The sequence below is a fragment of the Triturus cristatus genome, chromosome 1_1, assembly GCF_964204655.1.
Source record: "Triturus cristatus chromosome 1_1, aTriCri1.1, whole genome shotgun sequence".
Lineage (NCBI taxonomy): Eukaryota > Metazoa > Chordata > Amphibia > Caudata > Salamandridae > Triturus > Triturus cristatus.
In genome coordinates this window covers 1,163,967,185-1,163,987,488 of record NC_140579.1, presented here as the reverse complement: position 1 = coordinate 1,163,987,488, position 20,304 = coordinate 1,163,967,185, and positions in this window count along the sequence as shown.

Below are 20,304 nucleotides of genomic sequence, written 5' to 3'. Positions count from 1 at the left end.
CTTGAGGCAGAGAACCAGGACAGCATAGCTACTGTAGAGCCAGAGAATCCAGGTCAGCATTGCTGCTTTAAACAGAGAGAACCAAGTCAGCAGAGCTGCTTTAGAGCCAGAGAAGCAGGTCAGCAGAGCTGCTCTAGAGCCTAAGACCCAGGTTAGCAGAGCTGCTCTAGAGGCAGAAAACCATGTCAGCAGAGCTGCTTTAGACAGAGAGAACCAAGTCAGCAGAGCTGCTTTAGAGCCAGAGAAGCAGGTCAGCAGAGCTGCTCTAGAGCCTAAGACCCAGGTCAACAGAGCTGCTCTAGAGTCAGAGAACCATGTCAGCAGAGCTGCTGTAGAGCCATAGACACCAGGTCAGCAGAGCTGCTCTAGAGCCTAAAAACCAGGTTAGCAGAGCTGCTCTAGAGGCAGAAAACCATGTCAGCAGAGCTGCTTTAGAGTGAGAGAACCAGGTCAGCAGAGTTGCTTTAGAGACAGAGAACCAGGTCAGCAGAGCTGCTTTAGAGCCATAGAACCAGGTCAGCAGAGCTGCTCTAGAGCCAGAGAACCAGGTCAGCAGAGTCGTTGTAGAGCCAGAGAACCAGGTCAACAGAGCTGCTCTAGAGCCAGAGAACCAGGTCAGCAGAGCAGCTGTAGAGCCAGAGAAACCAGGTCAGCAGAGCTGCTATAGAGCCTAAGAACCAGGTCAGCAGAACTGCTCTTGAGGCAGAGAACCAGGACAGCATAGCTACTGTAGAGCCAGAGAAACCAGGTCAGCATTGCTGCTTTAGACAGAGAGAACCAAGTCAGCAGAGCTGCTTTAGAGCCAGAGAACCAGGTCAGCAGAGCTGCTTTAGAGCCAGAGAACCAGGTCAACAGAGCTGCTCTAGAGCCAGAGAACCAGGTCAGCAGAGCTGCTCTATAGCCTAAGAACGAGGTCATCAGAGCTGCTCTAGAGACAGAGAACCAGTTCAGCAGAGCTGCTTTGGAGCCAGAGAACCAGGTCAGCAGAGCTGCTGTAGAGCCAGAGAAACCAGGTCAGCAGAGCTGCTTTAGAGCCAGAGAACCAGGTCAGCAGAGCCGTTGTACAGCCAGAGAACCAGGTCAGCAGAGCTGCTCTAGAGCCTATGATCCAGGACAGCAGAGCTGCTCTAGAGCCAGAGAACCAGGTCAGCAGATCTGCTCTAGAGCCAGAGAACCAGATCAGCAGAGCTGCTGTAGAGCCAGAGAACCAGGTCAGCAGAGCCGTTGTACAGCCAGAGAACCAGGTTAGCAGAGCTGCTCTAGAGCCAGAGAACCAGCTCAGCAGAGCTGCTCTAGAGCAACAGAACCAGGTCAGCAGAGCCATCATAGAGCCAGAGAACCAGGTCAGCAGAGCTGCTTTAGAGCCACCGAACCAGGTCAGAAGAGCTGCTTTAGAGCCAGAGAACCAGGTCAGCAGAGCTGCTTTAGAGCCAGAGAAACCAGGTCAGCAGAGCTGCTCTAGAGCCACAGAACCAGGTCAGCAGAGCTGCTTTAAAGCCAGAGAACCAGGTCAGCAGAGCTGCTTTAAAGCCATAGAACCAGGTCAGCAGAGCTGCTTTAGAGCCAGAGAACCAGGTCAGCAGAGCTGCTTTAGAGCCAGAGAACCAGGTCAGCAGAGCTGCTCTAGAGCCTAAGACCTAGGTCAACAGAGCTGGTCTTGAGTCAGAGAACCAGGTCAGCAGTGCTGCTGTAGAGCCATAGAAACCAGGTCAGCACAGCTGTTCTAGAGCCTAAGAACCAGGTCAGCAGAGCTGTTCTAGAGGCAGAGAACCAGGTCTGTAGAGCTGCTTTAGAGGGGGAGAACCAGGTCAGCAGAGCTGCTTTAGAGCCAGAGAACCGGGTCAGCAGAGCTGCTTTAGAGGGAGAGAACCAGGTCAGCAGAGTTGCTTTAGAGTCAGAGAACCAGGTCAGCAGAGCTGCTTTAGAGCCATAGAAACCAGGTCAGCAGAGCTGCTCTAGAGCCTAATAACCAGGTCAGCAGAGCTTCTCCAAAGCCAGAGAACCAGGTCAGCAGAGCTGCTTTAGAGCCATATAACCAGGTCAGCAGAGCTGCTTTAGAGCCAGAGAACCAGGTCAGCAGAGCTGCTTTAGAGTCAGAGAACCAGGTCAGCAGAGCTGCTCTAGAGCCTAAGACCCAGGTCAACAGAGCTGCTCTAGAGTCAGAAAACCAGGTCAGCAGAGCTGCTTTAGAGCCATAGAAACCAGGTCAGCACAGCTGTTCTAGTGCCTAAGAACCAGGTCAGCAGAGCTGCTCTAAAGGCAGAGAACCAGGTTAGCAGAGCTGCCATAGAGACAGAGAAGCAGGTCAGCAGAGCTGCTTTAAAAGGAGAGAACCAGGTCAGCAGAGCTGCTTTAGAGGGGGAGAACCAGGTCAGCAGAGTTGCTTTAGAGTCAGAGAACCAGGTCAGCAGAGCTGCTTTAGAGCCATAGAAACCAGATCAGCAGAGCTGCTCTAGAGCCTAAGAACCAGGTCAGCAGAGCTGCTCTAAAGGCAGAGAACCAGGCCAGAAGAGCGCCCGTGGAGCCAGAGAAGCAGGTCAACAGAGCGGCTTTAGAGGGAGAGAACCAGGTCAGCAGAGCTGCTTTAGAGGGAGAGAACCAGGTCAGCAGATGTGCTTTAGAGCCAGAGAACCAGGTCAGCAGAGCTGCTTTAGAGCCAGAGAACCAGGTCAACAGAGCTGCTCTAGAGCCAGAGAACCAGGTCAGCAGAGCTGCTGTAGAGCCAGAGAACCAGGTCACCAGAGCTGCTGTAGAGCCAGAGAACCAGGTCAGCAGATCTGCTTTAGAGCCAGAGAACCAGGTTAGCAGAGCTGCTCTAGAGCCAGAGAACCAGCTCAGCAGAGCTGCTCTAGAGCCAGAGAACCAGGTCAGCAGAGCTGCTTCAAAGCCAGAGAACCAGGTCAGCAGAGCTGCTTTAGAGCCAGATAACCAGGTCAGCAGAACTGCTTGAGAACCAGGTCAGCAGAGCTGCTTTAGAGCCAGAGAACCAGGTCAGCAGAGCTGCTCTCGAGCCTAAGAACCATGTCAGCAGAGCTGCTCTAGAGCCTAAGACCCAGGTCAACAGAGCGGCTCTAGAGCCAGAGAACCAGGTCAGCAGAGCTGCTCTAGAGCCATAGAAACCAGGTCAGCAGAGCTGTTCTAAAGCCTAAGAACCAGGTCAGCAGAGCTGCTTTAGAGTCAGAGAACCAGGTAAGCAGAGCTGCTTTAGAGCCAGAGAACCAGGTCAGCAGAACTGCTTGAGAACCAGGTCAGTAGAGCTGCTTTAGAGCCAGAGAACAAGGTCAGCAGAGCTGCTCTCGAGCCTAAGATCCAGGTCGGCAGAGCTGCTCTAGAGGCAGAGAACCAGTTCAGCAGAGCTGCTGTAGAGCCAGAGAACCAGTTCAGAGGAGATTCTTTACAGCCATAGAACCAGGTCAGCAGAGCTGCTCTAGAGCCAGAGAACCAGGTCAGCAGAGCCTCTTTAGAGCCAGAGAACCAGGTCATCAGAACTGCTGTAGATTCAGAGAACCAGGTCAGCAGAGCTGCTGTAGAGCCAGAGAACTAGTTCAGCAGAGCTTCTTTAGAGCCACAGAACCAGGTCAGCAGAGCTGTTTTAGAGCCAGAGAACCACCAGGTCAGCAGAGCTGCTTTAGAGCCAGAGAACCAGGTCAGCAGAGCCGTTGTAGAGCCAGAGAACCAGGTCAGCAGAGCTGCTCTAGAGCCTAAGAACCAGGACAGCAGAGCTGCTCTACAGGCAGAGAACCAGGTCAGCAGAGCTGCTTTAGAGCTAGTGAACCATGCCAGCAGATCTGCTTTAAAGCCAGAGAACCAGGTTAGCAGAGCTACTCTAGAGCCAGAGAACCAGGTCAGCAGAGCTGCTTTAGAGCAACAGAACCAGGTCAGCAGAGCCATTGTAGAGCCAGAGAACCAGGTCAGCAGAGCTGCTTTAGAGCCACCGAACCATGTCAGGAGAGCTGCTTTAGAGCCAGAGAACCAGGTCAGCAGAGCTGCTTTAGAGCCAGAGAAACCAGGTCAACAGAGCTGCTTTAGAGCCAAAGAACCAGGTCAGCATAGCTGCTTTAGAGTGAGAGAACCAGGTCAGCAGAGCTGCTCTAGAGCCAGAGAACCCGGTCAGCAGAGATTCTTCAAAGCCAGAGAAACCGGTCAGCAGAGCTGCTTTAGAGCCATAGAACCAGGTCAGCAGAGCTGCTTTGGAGCCAGAGAACCAGGTCAGCAGAGCTGCTTTAGAGCCAGAGAACCAGGTCAGCAGAGCTGCTCTAGAGCCTAAGACCCAGGTCAACAGAGCTGCTCTAGAGTCAGTGAACCAGGTCAGCAGAGCTGATGTAGAGCCATAGAAACCAGGTCAGCACAGCTGCTCTAGAGCCTAAGAACCAGGTCAGCAGAGCTGCTCTAGAGGCAGAGAACCAGGTCAGCAGAGCTGCCGTAGAGCCAGAGAACCAGGTCAGCAGAGCTGCTTTTGAGGGAGAGAACCAAGTCAGCAGAGCTGCTTTAGAGGGGGAGAATCAGGTCAGCAGAGCTGCTTTAGAGCCAGAGAACCAGGTCAGCAGAACTTCTTTAGAGGGAGAGAACCAGGTCAGCAGAGTTGCTTTAGAGTCAGAGAAACAGGTCAGCAGAGCTGCTTTAAAGCCATAGAAACCAGGTCAGCAGAGCTGCTCTAAAGGCAGAGAACCAGGTCAGCAGAGTCGTTATAGAGCCAGAGAACCAAGTCAGCAGAGCTGCTCTAGAGCCTAAGAACCAGGCCAGCAGGGCTGCTCTACAGCCAGAGAACAAGGTCAGCAGAGCTGCTTTAGAGCCAGAGAACCATGTCAGCAGAGCCGCTTTACAGCCATAGAACCAGGTCAGCAGAGCTGCTTTAGAGCCAGAGAACCAGGTCAGCAGAACTGTTTAAGAACCAGGTCAGCAGAGGTGCTTTAGAGCCAGAGAACCAGGTCAGCAGAGGTGCTCTCTAGCCTAAGAAACCAGTCAGCAGAGCCGCTCTAGAGGCAGAGAACCAGTTCAGCAGAGCTGCTGTAGAGCCAGGGAACTAGGTCAGAGGAGATTCTTTACAGCCATAGAACCAGGTCAGCAGAGCTGCTCTAGAGCCAGAGAACCAGGTCAGCAGAGCCTCTTTAGAGCCAGAGAACCAGGTCATCGGAGCTGCTGTAGAGCCAGAGAACTAGGTCAGCAGAGCTTCTTTAGAGCCACAGTACCAGGTCAGCAGAGCGATGTTTTAGAGCCAGAGAAACATCAGGTCAGCAGAGCTGCTTCAGAGCCAGAGAAGCAGGTCAGCAGAGCTGCTGTAACGCCAGAGAACTAGGTCAGCAGAGCTTCTTTAGAGCCACAGAACCAGGTCAGCAGAGCTGTTTTAGAGCCAGAGAAACATCAGGTCAGCAGAGCTGCTTTAGAGCCATAGGACCAGGTCAGCAGAGCCATTGTAGAGCCAGAGAACCAGGTCAGCAGAGCTGCTCTAGAGCCTAAGATTCAGGACAGCAGAGCTGCTCTAGAGCCAGAGAACCAGGTTAGCAGCGCTGCTCTAGAGCCAGAGAACCAGGTCAGCAGAGCTGCTTTAGAGCCATAGACCAGGTCAGAAGATCTGCTTTAGAGCCAGAAAAACAGGTCAGCAGAGCTGCTCTAGAGCCAGAGAAATTTGGTCTGCAGAGCTGCTTTAGAGCAAGAGAAACCAAGGCAACAGAGCTGTTTAGAGTCAGAGAACCAGGTCAGCAGAGCTGCTTTAGAGGGAGAGAACCAGGTCAGCAGAGCTGCTCTAGAGCCAGAGAACCAGGTCAGCAGAGCAGCTTCAAAGCCAGAGAATCAGGTCAGCAGAGCTGCTTTAGAGCCATAGAACCAGGTCAGCAGAGCTGCTTTAGAGCCAGAGAACCAGGTCAGCAGAGCTGCTTTAGAGCCAGAGAAGCAGGTCAGCAGAGCTGCTCTGGAGCCTAAGACCCAGGTCAACAGAGCTGCTCTAGAGTCAGAGAACCAGGTCAGCAGAGCTGCTGTAGAGCCATAGACACCAGGTCAGCAGAGCTGCTCTAGAGCCTAAAAACTAGGTTAGCAGAGCTGCTCTAGAGGCTGAAAATCAGGTCAGCAGAGCTGCTTTAGAGCCAGAGAAGCAGGTCAGCAGAGCTGCTCTAGAGCCTAAAACCCAGGTCAACAGAGCTGCTCTAGAGTCAGAGAACCATGTCAGCAGAGCTGCTGTAGAGCCATAGACACCAGGTCAGCACAGCTGCTCTAGAGCCTAAAAACCAGGTTAGCAGAGCTGCTCTAGAGGCAGAAAACCATGTCAGCAGAGCTGCCGTAGAGCCAGAGAACCAGGTCAGCAGAGCTGCTTTAAAGCCAGAGAACCATGTCAGCAGAGCTGCTTTAGAGTGAGAGAACCAGGTCAGCAGAGTTGCTTTAGAGTCAGAGAACCAGGTCAGCAGAGCTGCTTTAGAGCCAGAGAACCATGTCAGCAGAGCTGCTTTAGAGTGAGAGAACCAGGTCAGCAGAGTTGCTTTAGAGCCAGAGAACCAGGTCAGCAGAGCTGTTTTAGAGCCAGAAAACCACCAGGTCAGCAGAGCTGCTTTAGAGCCAGAGAACCAGGTCAGCGGAGCCGTTGTAGAGCCAGAGAACCAGGTCAGCAAAGCTGCTCTAGAGCCTAAGAACCAGGACAGCAGAGCTGCTCTACAGGCAGAGAACCAGGTCAGCAGAGCTGCTTTAGAGCTAGTGAACCATGCCAGCAGATCTGCTTTAGAGCCAGAGAACCAGGTTAGCAGAGCTACTCTAGAGCCAGAGAACCAGGTCAGCAGAGCTGCTTTAGAGCAACAGAACCAGGTCAGCAGAGCCATTGTAGAGCCAGAGAACCAGGTCAGCAGAGCTGCTTTAGAGCCACCGAACCAGGTCAGAAGAGCTGCTTTAGAGCCAGAGAACCAGGTCAGCAGAGCTGCTTTAGAGCCAGAGAAACCAGGTCAACAGAGCTGCTTTAGAGCCAAAGAACCAGGTCAGCATAGCTGCTTTAGAGTGAGAGAACCAGGTCAGCAGAGCTGCTCTAGAGCCAGAGAACCCGGTCAGCAGAGATTCTTCAAAGCCAGAGAACCCGGTCAGCAGAGCTGCTTTAGAGCCATAGCACCAGGTCAGCAGAGCTGCTTTGGAGCCAGAGAACCAGGTCAGCAGAGCTGCTTTAGAGCCAGAGAACCAGGTCAGCAGAGCTGCTCTAGAGCCTAAGACCCAGGTCAACAGAGCTGCTCTAGAGTCAGTGAACCAGGTCAGCAGAGCTGATGTAGAGCCAAAGAAACCAGGTCAGCACAGCTGCTCTAGAGCCTAAGAACCAGGTCAGCAGAGCTGCTCTAGAGGCAGAGAACCAGGTCAGCAGAGCTGCCGTAGAGCCAGAGAACCAGGTCAGCAGAGCTGCTTTAGAGGGAGAGAACCAGGTCGGCAGAGCTGCTTTAGAGGGGGAGAATCAGGTCAGCAGAGCTGCTTTAGAGCCAGAGAACCAGGTCAGCAGAACTTCTTTAGAGGGAGAGAACCAGGTCAGCAGAGTTGCTTTAGAGTCAGAGAAACAGGTCAGCAGAGCTGCTTTAAAGCCATAGAAACCAGGTCAGCAGAGCTGCTCTAAAGGCAGAGAACCAGGTCAGCAGAGTCGTTATAGAGCCAGAGAACCAAGTCAGCAGAGCTGCTCTAGAGCCTAAGAACCAGGCCAGCAGGGCTGCTCTACAGCCAGAGAACAAGGTCAGCAGAGCTGCTTTAGAGCCAGAGAACCATGTCAGCAGAGCCGCTTTACAGCCATAGAACCAGGTCAGCAGAGCTGCTTTAGAGCCAGAGAACCAGGTCAGCAGAACTGTTTGAGAACCAGGTCAGCAGAGGTGCTTTAGAGCCAGAGAACCAGGTCAGCAGAGCTGCTCTCTAGCCTAAGAATCAGGTCAGCAGAGCCGCTCTAGAGGCAGAGAACCAGTTCAGCAGAGCTGCTGTAGAGCCAGGGAACTAGGTCAGAGGAGATTCTTTACAGCCATAGAACCAGGTCAGCAGAGCTGCTCTAGAGCCAGAGAACCAGGTCAGCAGAGCCTCTTTAGAGCCAGAGAACCAGGTCATCAGAGCTGCTGTAGAGCCAGAGAACTAGGTCAGCAGAGCTTCTTTAGAGCCACAGTACCAGGTCAGCAGAGCGATGTTTTAGAGCCAGAGAAACATCAGGTCAGCAGAGCTGCTTCAGAGCCAGAGAAGCAGGTCAGCAGAGCTGCTGTAACGCCAGAGAACTAGGTCAGCAGAGCTTCTTTAGAGCCACAGAACCAGGTCAGCAGAGCTGTTTTAGAGCCAGAGAAACATCAGGTCAGCAGAGCTGCTTTAGAGCCATAGGACCAGGTCAGCAGAGCCATTGTAGAGCCAGAGAACCAGGTCAGCAGAGCTGCTCTAGAGCCTAAGATTCAGGACAGCAGAGCTGCTCTAGAGCCAGAGAACCAGGTCAGCAGAGCTGCTTTAGAGCCAGAGAATCAGGCCAGAAGATCTGCTTTAGAGCCAGAGAACCAGGTTAGCAGCGCTGCTCTAGAGCCAGAGAACCAGGTCAGCAGAGCTGCTTTAGAGCAACAGAACCATGTCAGAAGAGCCATTGTAGAGCCAGAGAACCAGGTCAGCAGATCTGCTTTAGAGCCATAGACTAGGTCAGAAGATCTGCTTTAGAGCCAGAGAAACAGGTCAGCAGAGCTGCTCTAGAGCCAGAGAAACTTGGTCTGCAGAGCTGCTTTAGAGCCAGAGAAACCAAGTCAACAGAGCTGCTTTAGAGTCAGAGAACCAGGTCAGCAGAGCTGCTTTAGAGGGAGAGAACCAGGTCAGCAGAGCTGCTCTAGAGCCAGAGAACCAGGTCAGCAGAGCAGCTTCAAAGCCAGAGAATCAGGTCAGCAGAGCTGCTTTAGAGCCATAGAACCAGGTCAGGAGAGCTGCTTTAGAGCCAGAGAACCAGGTCAGCAGAGCTGCTTTAGAGCCAGAGAAGCAGGTCAGCAGAGCTGCTCTAGAGCCTAAGACCCAGGTCAACAGAGCTGCTCTAGAGTCAGAGAACCAGGTCAGCAGAGCTGCTGTAGAGCCATAGACACCAGGTCAGCAGAGCTGCTCTAGAACCTAAAAACCAGGTTAGCAGAGCTGCTCTAGAGGCTAAAAATCAGGTCAGCAGAGCTGCTTTAGAGCCAGAGAAGCAGGTTAGCAGAGCTGCTCTAGAGCCTAAGACCCAGGTCAACAGAGCTGCTCTAGAGTCAGAGAACCATGTCAGCAGAGCTGCTGTAGAGCCATAGACACCAGGTCAGCAGAGCTGCTCTAGAGCCTAAAAACCAGGTTAGCAGAGCTGCTCTAGAGGCAGAAAACCATGTCAGCAGAGCTGCCGTAGAGCCAGAGTACCAGGTCACCAGAGCTGCTTTAAAGCCAGAGAACCATGTCAGCAGAGCTGCTTTAGAGTGAGAGAACCAGGTCAGCAGAGTTGCTTTAGAGTCAGAGAAACAGGTCAGCAGAGCTGCTTTAGAGCCAGAGAACCATGTCAGCAGAGCTGCTCTAGAGCCAGAGAACCAGGTCAGCAGAGCAGCTGTAGAGCCAGAGAAACCAGGTCAGCAGAGCTGCTATAGAGCCTAAGAACCAGGTCAGCAGAACTGCTCTTGAGGCAGAGAACCAGGACAGCATAGCTACTGTAGAGCCAGAGAATCCAGGTCAGCATTGCTGCTTTAGACAGAGAGAACCAAGTCAGCAGAGCTGCTTTAGAGCCAGAGAAGCAGGTCAGCAGAGCTGCTCTAGAGCCTAAGACCCAGGTTAGCAGAGCTGCTCTAGAGGCAGAAAACCATGTCAGCAGAGCTGCTTTAGACAGAGAGAACCAAGTCAGCAGAGCTGCTTTAGAGCCAGAGAAGCAGGTCAGCAGAGCTGCTCTAGAGCCTAAGACCGAGGTCAACAGAGCTGCTCTAGAGTCAGAGAACCATGTCAGCAGAGCTGCTGTAGAGCCATAGACACCAGGTCAGCAGAGCTGCTCTAGAGCCTAAAAACCAGGTTAGCAGAGCTGCTCTAGAGGCAGAAAACCATGTCAGCAGAGCTGCTTTAGAGTGAGAGAACCAGGTCAGCAGAGTTGCTTTAGAGTCAGAGAACCAGGTCAGCAGAGCTGCTTTAGAGCCATAGAACCAGGTCAGCAGAGCTGCTCTAGAGCCAGAGAACCAGGTCAGCAGAGTCGTTGTAGAGCCAGAGAACCAGGTCAACAGAGCTGCTCTAGAGCCAGAGAACCAGGTCAGCAGAGCAGCTGTAGAGCCAGAGAAACCAGGTCAGCAGAGCTGCTATAGAGCCTAAGAACCAGGTCAGCAGAACTGCTCTTGAGGCAGAGAACCAGGACAGCATAGCTACTGTAGAGCCAGAGAAACCAGGTCAGCATTGCTGCTTTAGACAGAGAGAACCAAGTCAGCAGAGCTGCTTTAGAGCCAGAGAACCAGGTCAGCAGAGCTGCTTTAGAGCCAGAGAACCAGGTCAACAGAGCTGCTCTAGAGCCAGAGAACCAGGTCAGCAGAGCTGCTCTATAGCCTAAGAAAGAGGTCATCAGAGCTGCTCTAGAGACAGAGAACCAGTTCAGCAGAGCTGCTTTGGAGCCAGAGAACCAGGTCAGCAGAGCTGCTGTAGAGCCAGAGAAACCAGGTCAGCAGAGCTGCTTTAGAGCCAGAGAACCAGGTCAGCAGAGCCGTTGTACAGCCAGAGAACCAGGACAGCAGAGCTGCTCAAGAGCCTATGATCCAGGACAGCAGAGCTGCTCCAGAGCCAGAGAACCAGGCAGCAGATCTGCTCTAGAGCCAGAGAACCAGATCAGCAGAGCTGCTGTAGAGCCAGAGAACCAGGTCAGCAGAGCCGTTGTACAGCCAGAGAACCAGGTTAGCAGAGCTGCTCTAGAGCCAGAGAACCAGCTCAGCAGAGCTGCTCTAGAGCAACAGAACCAGGTCAGCAGAGCCATCATAGAGCCAGAGAACCAGGTCAGCAGAGCTGCTTTAGAGCCACCGAACCAGGTCAGAAGAGCTGCTTTAGAGCCAGAGAACCAGGTCAGCAGAGCTGCTTTAGAGCCAGAGAAACCAGGTCAGCAGAGCTGCTCTAGAGCCACAGAACCAGGTCAGCAGAGCTGCTTTAAAGCCAGAGAACCAGGTCAGCAGAGCTGCTTTAGAGGGGGAGAACCAGGTCAGCAGAGCTGCTTTAGAGCCAGAGAACCGGGTCAGCAGAGATGCTTTAGAGGGAGAGAACCAGGTCAGCAGAGTTGCTTTAGAGTCAGAGAACCAGGTCAGCAGAGCTGCTTTAGAGCCATAGAAACCAGGTCAGCAGAGCTGCTCTAGAGCCTAAGAACCAGGTTAGCAGAGCTTCTCCAAAGCCAGAGAACCAGGTCAGCAGAGCTGCTTTAGAGCCATAGAACCAGGTCAGCAGAGCTGCTTTAGAGCCAGAGAACCAGGTCAGCAGAGCTGCTTTAGAGTCAGAGAACCAGGTCAGCAGAGCTGCTCTAGAGCCTAAGACCCAGGTCAACAGAGCTGCTCTAGAGTCAGAAAACCAGGTCAGCAGAGCTGCTTTAGAGCCATAGAAACCAGGTCAGCACAGCTGCTCTAGTGCCTAAGAACCAGGTCAGCAGAGCTGCTCTAAAGGCAGAGAACCAGGTCAGCAGAGCTGCCGTAGAGACAGAGAAGCAGGTCAGCAGAGCTGCTTTAAAAGGAGAGAACCAGGTCAGCAGAGCTGCTTTAGAGGGGGAGAACCAGGTCAGCAGAGTTGCTTTAGAGTCAGAGAACCAGGTCAGCAGAGCTGCTTTAGAGCCATAGAAACCAGATCAGCAGAGCTGCTCTAGAGCCTAAGAACCAGGTCAGCAGAGCTGCTCTAAAGGCAGAGAACCAGGCCAGAAGAGCGCCCGTGGAGCCAGAGAAGCAGGTCAACAGAGCGGCTTTAGAGGGAGAGAACCAGGTCAGCAGAGCTGCTTTAGAGGGAGAGAACCAGGTCAGCAGATGTGCTTTAGAGCCAGAGAACCAGGTCAGCAGAGCTGCTTTAGAGCCAGAGAACCCGGTCAACAGAGCTGCTCTAGAGCCAGAGAACCAGGTCAGCAGAGCTGCATTAGAGCCAGAGAACCAGGTCAGCAGAGCTGCTTTAGAGCCAGAGAACCAGGTCAGCAGAGCTGCTCTAGAGCCTAAGACCTAGGTCAACAGAGCTGGTCTTGAGTCAGAGAACCAGGTCAGCAGTGCTGCTGTAGAGCCATAGAAACCAGGTCAGCACAGCTGTTCTAGAGCCTAAGAACCAGGTCAGCAGAGCTGCTCTAGAGGCAGAGAACCAGGTCTGTAGAGCTGCTTTAGAGGGGGAGAACCAGGTCAGCAGAGCTGCTTTAGAGCCAGAGAACCGGGTCAGCAGAGATGCTTTAGAGGGAGAGAGCCAGGTCAGCAGAGTTGCTTTAGAGTCAGAGAACCAGGTCAGCAGAGATTCTTCAAAGCCAGAGAACCCGGTCAGCAGAGCTGCTTTAGAGCCATAGCACCAGGTCAGCAGAGCTGCTTTGGAGCCAGAGAACCAGGTCAGCAGAGCTGCTTTAGAGCCAGAGAACCAGGTCAGCAGAGCTGCTCTAGAGCCTAAGACCCAGGTCAACAGAGCTGCTCTAGAGTCAGTGAACCAGGTCAGCAGAGCTGATGTAGAGCCAAAGAAACCAGGTCAGCACAGCTGCTCTAGAGCCTAAGAACCAGGTCAGCAGAGCTGCTCTAGAGGCAGAGAACCAGGTCAGCAGAGCTGCCGTAGAGCCAGAGAACCAGGTCAGCAGAGCTGCTTTAGAGGGAGAGAACCAGGTCGGCAGAGCTGCTTTAGAGGGGGAGAATCAGGTCAGCAGAGCTGCTTTAGAGCCAGAGAACCAGGTCAGCAGAACTTCTTTAGAGGGAGAGAACCAGGTCAGCAGAGTTGCTTTAGAGTCAGAGAAACAGGTCAGCAGAGCTGCTTTAAAGCCATAGAAACCAGGTCAGCAGAGCTGCTCTAAAGGCAGAGAACCAGGTCAGCAGAGTCGTTATAGAGCCAGAGAACCAAGTCAGCAGAGCTGCTCTAGAGCATAAGAACCAGGCCAGCAGGGCTGCTCTACAGCCAGAGAACAAGGTCAGCAGAGCTGCTTTAGAGCCAGAGAACCATGTCAGCAGAGCCGCTTTACAGCCATAGAACCAGGTCAGCAGAGCTGCTTTAGAGCCAGAGAACCAGGTCAGCAGAACTGTTTGAGAACCAGGTCAGCAGAGGTGCTTTAGAGCCAGAGAACCAGGTCAGCAGAGCTGCTCTATAGCCTAAGAATCAGGTCAGCAGAGCCGCTCTAGAGGCAGAGAACCAGTTCAGCAGAGCTGCTGTAGAGCCAGGGAACTAGGTCAGAGGAGATTCTTTACAGCCATAGAACCAGGTCAGCAGAGCTGCTCTAGAGCCAGAGAACCAGGTCAGCAGAGCCTCTTTAGAGCCAGAGAACCAGGTCATCAGAGCTGCTGTAGAGCCAGAGAACTAGGTCAGCAGAGCTTCTTTAGAGCCACAGTACCAGGTCAGCAGAGCGATGTTTTAGAGCCAGAGAAACATCAGGTCAGCAGAGCTGCTTCAGAGCCAGAGAAGCAGGTCAGCAGAGCTGCTGTAACGCCAGAGAACTAGGTCAGCAGAGCTTCTTTAGAGCCACAGAACCAGGTCAGCAGAGCTGTTTTAGAGCCAGAGAAACATCAGGTCAGCAGAGCTGCTTTAGAGCCATAGGACCAGGTCAGCAGAGCCATTGTAGAGCCAGAGAACCAGGTCAGCAGAGCTGCTCTAGAGCCTAAGATTCAGGACAGCAGAGCTGCTCTAGAGCCAGAAAACCAGGTCAGCAGAGCTGCTTTAGAGCCAGAGAATCAGGCCAGAAGATCTGCTTTAGAGCCAGAGAACCAGGTTAGCAGCGCTGCTCTAGAGCCAGAGAACCAGGTCAGCAGAGCTGCTTTAGAGCAACAGAACCATGTCAGAAGAGCCATTGTAGAGCCAGAGAACCAGGTCAGCAGATCTGCTTTAGAGCCATAGACTAGGTCAGAAGATCTGCTTTAGAGCCAGAGAAACAGGTCAGCAGAGCTGCTCTAGAGCCAGAGAAACTTGGTCTGCAGAGCTGCTTTAGAGCCAGAGAAACCAAGTCAACAGAGCTGCTTTAGAGTCAGAGAACCAGGTCAGCAGAGCTGCTTTAGAGGGAGAGAACCAGGTCAGCAGAGCTGCTCTAGAGCCAGAGAACCAGGTCAGCAGAGCAGCTTCAAAGCCAGAGAATCAGGTCAGCAGAGCTGCTTTAGAGCCATAGAACCAGGTCAGGAGAGCTGCTTTAGAGCCAGAGAACCAGGTCAGCAGAGCTGCTTTAGAGCCAGAGAAGCAGGTCAGCAGAGCTGCTCTAGAGCCTAAGACCCAGGTCAACAGAGCTGCTCTAGAGTCAGAGAACCAGGTCAGCAGAGCTGCTGTAGAGCCATAGACACCAGGTCAGCAGAGCTGCTCTAGAACCTAAAAACCAGGTTAGCAGAGCTGCTCTAGAGGCTAAAAATCAGGTCAGCAGAGCTGCTTTAGAGCCAGAGAAGCAGGTTAGCAGAGCTGCTCTAGAGCCTAAGACCCAGGTCAACAGAGCTGCTCTAGAGTCAGAGAACCATGTCAGCAGAGCTGCTGTAGAGCCATAGACACCAGGTCAGCAGAGCTGCTCTAGAGCCTAAAAACCAGGTTAGCAGAGCTGCTCTAGAGGCAGAAAACCATGTCAGCAGAGCTGCCGTAGAGCCAGAGAACCAGGTCAGCAGAGCTGCTTTAAAGCCAGAGAACCATGTCAGCAGAGCTGCTTTAGAGTGAGAGAACCAGGTCAGCAGAGTTGCTTTAGAGTCAGAGAAACAGGTCAGCAGAGCTGCTTTAGAGCCAGAGAACCATGTCAGCAGAGCTGCTCTAGAGCCAGAGAACCAGGTCAGCAGAGCAGCTGTAGAGCCAGAGAAACCAGGTCAGCAGAGCTGCTATAGAGCCTAAGAACCAGGTCAGCAGAACTGCTCTTGAGGCAGAGAACCAGGACAGCATAGCTACTGTAGAGCCAGAGAATCCAGGTCAGCATTGCTGCTTTAGACAGAGAGAACCAAGTCAGCAGAGCTGCTTTAGAGCCAGAGAAGCAGGTCAGCAGAGCTGCTCTAGAGCCTAAGACCCAGGTTAGCAGAGCTGCTCTAGAGGCAGAAAACCATGTCAGCAGAGCTGCTTTAGACAGAGAGAACCAAGTCAGCAGAGCTGCTTTAGAGCCAGAGAAGCAGGTCAGCAGAGCTGCTCTAGAGCCTAAGACCCAGGTCAACAGAGCTGCTCTAGAGTCAGAGAACCATGTCAGCAGAGCTGCTGTAGAGCCATAGACACCAGGTCAGCAGAGCTGCTCTAGAGCCTAAAAACCAGGTTAGCAGAGCTGCTCTAGAGGCAGAAAACCATGTCAGCAGAGCTGCTTTAGAGTGAGAGAACCAGGTCAGCAGAGTTGCTTTAGAGTCAGAGAACCAGGTCAGCAGAGCTGCTTTAGAGCCATAGAACCAGGTCAGCAGAGCTGCTCTAGAGCCAGAGAACCAGGTCAGCAGAGTCGTTGTAGAGCCAGAGAACCAGGTCAACAGAGCTGCTCTAGAGCCAGAGAACCAGGTCAGCAGAGCAGCTGTAGAGCCAGAGAAACCAGGTCAGCAGAGCTGCTATAGAGCCTAAGAACCAGGTCAGCAGAACTGCTCTTGAGGCAGAGAACCAGGACAGCATAGCTACTGTAGAGCCAGAGAAACCAGGTCAGCATTGCTGCTTTAGACAGAGAGAACCAAGTCAGCAGAGCTGCTTTAGAGCCAGAGAACCAGGTCAGCAGAGCTGCTTTAGAGCCAGAGAACCAGGTCAACAGAGCTGCTCTAGAGCCAGAGAACCAGGTCAGCAGAGATGCTCTATAGCCTAAGAAAGAGGTCATCAGAGCTGCTCTAGAGACAGAGAACCAGTTCAGCAGAGCTGCTTTGGAGCCAGAGAACCAGGTCAGCAGAGCTGCTGTAGAGCCAGAGAAACCAGGTCAGCAGAGCTGCTTTAGAGCCAGAGAACCAGGTCAGCAGAGCCGTTGTACAGCCAGAGAACCAGGTCAGCAGAGCTGCTCTAGAGCCTATGATCCAGGACAGCAGAGCTGCTCTAGAGCCAGAGAACCAGGCAGCAGATCTGCTCTAGAGCCAGAGAACCAGATCAGCAGAGCTGCTGTAGAGCCAGAGAACCAGGTCAGCAGAGCCGTTGTACAGCCAGAGAACCAGGTTAGCAGAGCTGCTCTAGAGCCAGAGAACCAGCTCAGCAGAGCTGCTCTAGAGCAACAGAACCAGGTCAGCAGAGCCATCATAGAGCCAGAGAACCAGGTCAGCAGAGCTGCTTTAGAGCCACCGAACCAGGTCAGAAGAGCTGCTTTAGAGCCAGAGAACCAGGTCAGCAGAGCTGCTTTAGAGCCAGAGAAACCAGGTCAGCAGAGCTGCTCTAGAGCCACAGAACCAGGTCAGCAGAGCTGCTTTAAAGCCAGAGAACCAGGTCAGCAGAGCTGCTTTAGAGGGGGAGAACCAGGTCAGCAGAGCTGCTTTAGAGCCAGAGAACCGGGTCAGCAGAGATGCTTTAGAGGGAGAGAACCAGGTCAGCAGAGTTGCTTTAGAGTCAGAGAACCAGGTCAGCAGAGCTGCTTTAGAGCCATAGAAACCAGGTCAGCAGAGCTGCTCTAGAGCCTAAGAACCAGGTTAGCAGAGCTTCTCCAAAGCCAGAGAACCAGGTCAGCAGAGCTGCTTTAGAGCCATAGAACCAGGTCAGCAGAGCTGCTTTAGAGCCAGAGAACCAGGTCAGCAGAGCTGCTTTAGAGTCAGAGAACCAGGTCAGCAGAGCTGCTCTAGAGCCTAAGACCCAGGTCAACAGAGCTGCTCTAGAGTCAGAAAACCAGGTCAGCAGAGCTGCTTTAGAGCCATAGAAACCAGGTCAGCACAGCTGCTCTAGTGCCTAAGAACCAGGTCAGCAGAGCTGCTCTAAAGGCAGAGAACCAGGTCAGCAGAGCTGCCGTAGAGACAGAGAAGCAGGTCAGCAGAGCTGCTTTAAAAGGAGAGAACCAGGTCAGCAGAGCTGCTTTAGAGGGGGAGAACCAGGTCAGCAGAGTTGCTTTAGAGTCAGAGAACCAGGTCAGCAGAGCTGCTTTAGAGCCATAGAAACCAGATCAGCAGAGCTGCTCTAGAGCCTAAGAACCAGGTCAGCAGAGCTGCTCTAAAGGCAGAGAACCAGGCCAGAAGAGCGCCCGTGGAGCCAGAGAAGCAGGTCAACAGAGCGGCTTTAGAGGGAGAGAACCAGGTCAGCAGAGCTGCTTTAGAGGGAGAGAACCAGGTCAGCAGATGTGCTTTAGAGCCAGAGAACCAGGTCAGCAGAGCTGCTTTAGAGCCAGAGAACCCGGTCAACAGAGCTGCTCTAGAGCCAGAGAACCAGGTCAGCAGAGCTGCATTAGAGCCAGAGAACCAGGTCAGCAGAGCTGCTTTAGAGCCAGAGAACCAGGTCAGCAGAGCTGCTCTAGAGCCTAAGACCTAGGTCAACAGAGCTGGTCTTGAGTCAGAGAACCAGGTCAGCAGTGCTGCTGTAGAGCCATAGAAACCAGGTCAGCACAGCTGTTCTAGAGCCTAAGAACCAGGTCAGCAGAGCTGCTCTAGAGGCAGAGAACCAGGTCTGTAGAGCTGCTTTAGAGGGGGAGAACCAGGTCAGCAGAGCTGCTTTAGAGCCAGAGAACCGGGTCAGCAGAGATGCTTTAGAGGGAGAGAGCCAGGTCAGCAGAGTTGCTTTAGAGTCAGAGAACCAGGTCAGCAGAGCTGCTTTAGAGCCATAGAAACCAGGTCAGCAGAGCTGCTCTAGAGCCTAAGAACCAGGTTAGCAGAGCTTCTCGAAAGCCAGAGAACCAGGTCAGCAGAGCTGCTTTAGAGCCATAGAACCAGGTCAGCAGAGCTGCTTTAGAGCCAGAGAACCAGGTCAGCAGAGCTGCTTTAGAGTCAGAGAACCAGGTCAGCAGAGCTGCTCTAGAGCCTAAGACCCAGGTCAACAGAGCTGCTCTAGAGTCAGAAAACCAGGTCAGCAGAGCTGCTTTAGAGCCATAGAAACCAGGTCAGCACAGCTGCTCTAGTGCCTAAGAACCAGGTCAGCAGAGCTGCTCTAAAGGCAGAGAACCAGGTCAGCAGAGCTGCCGTAGAGACAGAGAAGCAGGTCAGCAGAGCTGCTTTAAAAGGAGAGAACCAGGTCAGCAGAGCTGCTTTAGAGGGGGAGAACCAGGTCAGCAGAGTTGCTTTAGAGTCAGAGAACCAGGTCAGCAGAGCTGCTTTAGAGCCATAGAAACCAGATCAGCAGAGCTGCTCTAGAGCCTAAGAACCAGGTCAGCAGAGCTGCTCTAAAGGCAGAGAACCAGGCCAGAAGAGCGCCCGTGGAGCCAGAGAAGCAGGTCAACAGAGCGGCTTTAGAGGGAGAGAACCAGGTCAGCAGAGCTGCTCTAGAGCCAGAGAACCAGGTCAGCAGAGCTGCTTTAGAGCCAGAGAACCAGGTCAGCAGAGCTGCTTTAGAGGGAGAGAACCAGGTCAGCAGAGCTGCTCTAGAGCCAGAGAACAAGGTCAGCAGAGCTGCTTCAAAGCCAGAGAACCAGGTCAACAGAGCTGCTCTAGAGCCTAATAACCAGGACAGCAGATCTGCTCTATAGCCAGATAACCAGGTCAGCAGAGCTGCTTTAGAGCCAGAGAACCAGGTCAGCAGATCTGCTTTAGAGCCAGAGAACCAGGTTAGCAGAGCTGCTCTAGAGCCAGAAAACCTGCTCAGCAGAGCTGCTCTAGAGCCAGAGAACCAGGTCAGCAGAGCTGCTTCAAAGCCAGAGAACCAGGTCAGCAGAGCTGCTTTAGAGCCAGATAACCAGGTCAGCAGAACTGCTTGAGAACCAGGTCAGCAGAGCTGCTTTAGAGCCAGAGAACCAGGTCAGCAGAGCTGCTCTCTAGCCTAAGAACCATGTCAGCAGAGCTGCTCTAGAGGCAGAGAACCAGTTCAGCAGAACTGCTGTAGATCCAGAGAACCAGGTCAGAGGAGGTTCTTTACAGCCATAGAACCAGGTCAGCGGAGCTGCTCTAGAGCCAGAGAACCAGGTCAGCAGAGGCTCTTTAGAGCCAGAGAACCAGGTCATCAGAGTTGCTGTAGAGCCAGAGAACTAGGTCAGCAAAGCATCTTTAGAGCCACAGAACCAGGTCAGCAGAGCTATTTTAGAGCCAGCGAAACATCAGGTCAGCAGAGCTGCTTTAGAGCCAGAGAACCAGCTCAGCAGAGCTGCTGTAGAGCCAGAGAACTAGGTCAGTAGAGCTTCTTTAGAGCCACAGAACCAGGTCAGCAGAGCTGTTTTATAGCCAGAGAAACATCAGGTCAGCAGAGCTGCTTTAGAGCCAGAGAACCAGGTCAGAAGAGCCGTTGTAGAGCCAGAGAACCAGGTCAGCAGAGCTGCTCTAGAGCCTAAGATCCAGGACAGCAGAGCTGCTCTAGAGCCAGAGAACCAGGTCAGCAGAGCTGCTTTAGAGCCAGGGAACCAGGCCAGAAGATCTGCTTTAGAGCTAGAGAACCAGGTTAGCAGAGCTGCTCTCGAGCCTAAGATCCAGGTCAGCAGAGCTGCTTTAGAGCCAGAGAACCAGGTCAGCAGAGCCATTGTAGAGCCAGAGAACCAGGTCAGCAGAGCTGCTTTAGAGCCATAGAACCAGGTCAGAAGAGCTGCTTTAGATCCAGAGAACCAGGTCAGCAGCGCTGCTCTCGAGCCTAAGAACCAGGTCAGCAGAGCTGCTCTAGAGGCAGAGAATCAGTTCCACAGAGCTGCTGTAGAGCCAGAGAACCAGGTCAGAGGAGGTTCTTTACAGCCATAGAACCAGGCAGCAGAGCTGCTCTAGAGCCAGAGAACCAGGTCAGCAGAGCTGCTTTAGAGCCAGAGAACCAGGCCAGAGGATTTGCTTTAGAGCCAGAGAACCAGGTTAGCAGAGCTGCTCTAGAGCCAGAGAACCAGGTCTGCAGAGCTGCTTTAGAGCAACAGAACCAGGTCAGCAGAGCCATTGTAGAGCCAGAGAACCAGGTCAGCAGAGCTGCTTTAGACCCATACAACCAGGTCAGAAGACCTGCTTTAGAACCAGAGAAACAGGACAGCAGAGCTGCTATAGAGCCAGAGAAACTAGGTCTGCAGAGCTGCTTTAGAGACAGAGAAACCAAGTCAGCAGAGCTGCTTTAGAGCCAGAGAACCAGGTCAGCAGAGCTGCTTTAGAGGGAGAGAACCAGGTCAGCAGAGCTGCTCTAGAGCCAGAGAACCAGGTCAGCAGAGCAGCTTCAAAGCCAGAGAACCGGGTCAGCAGAGCTGCTTTA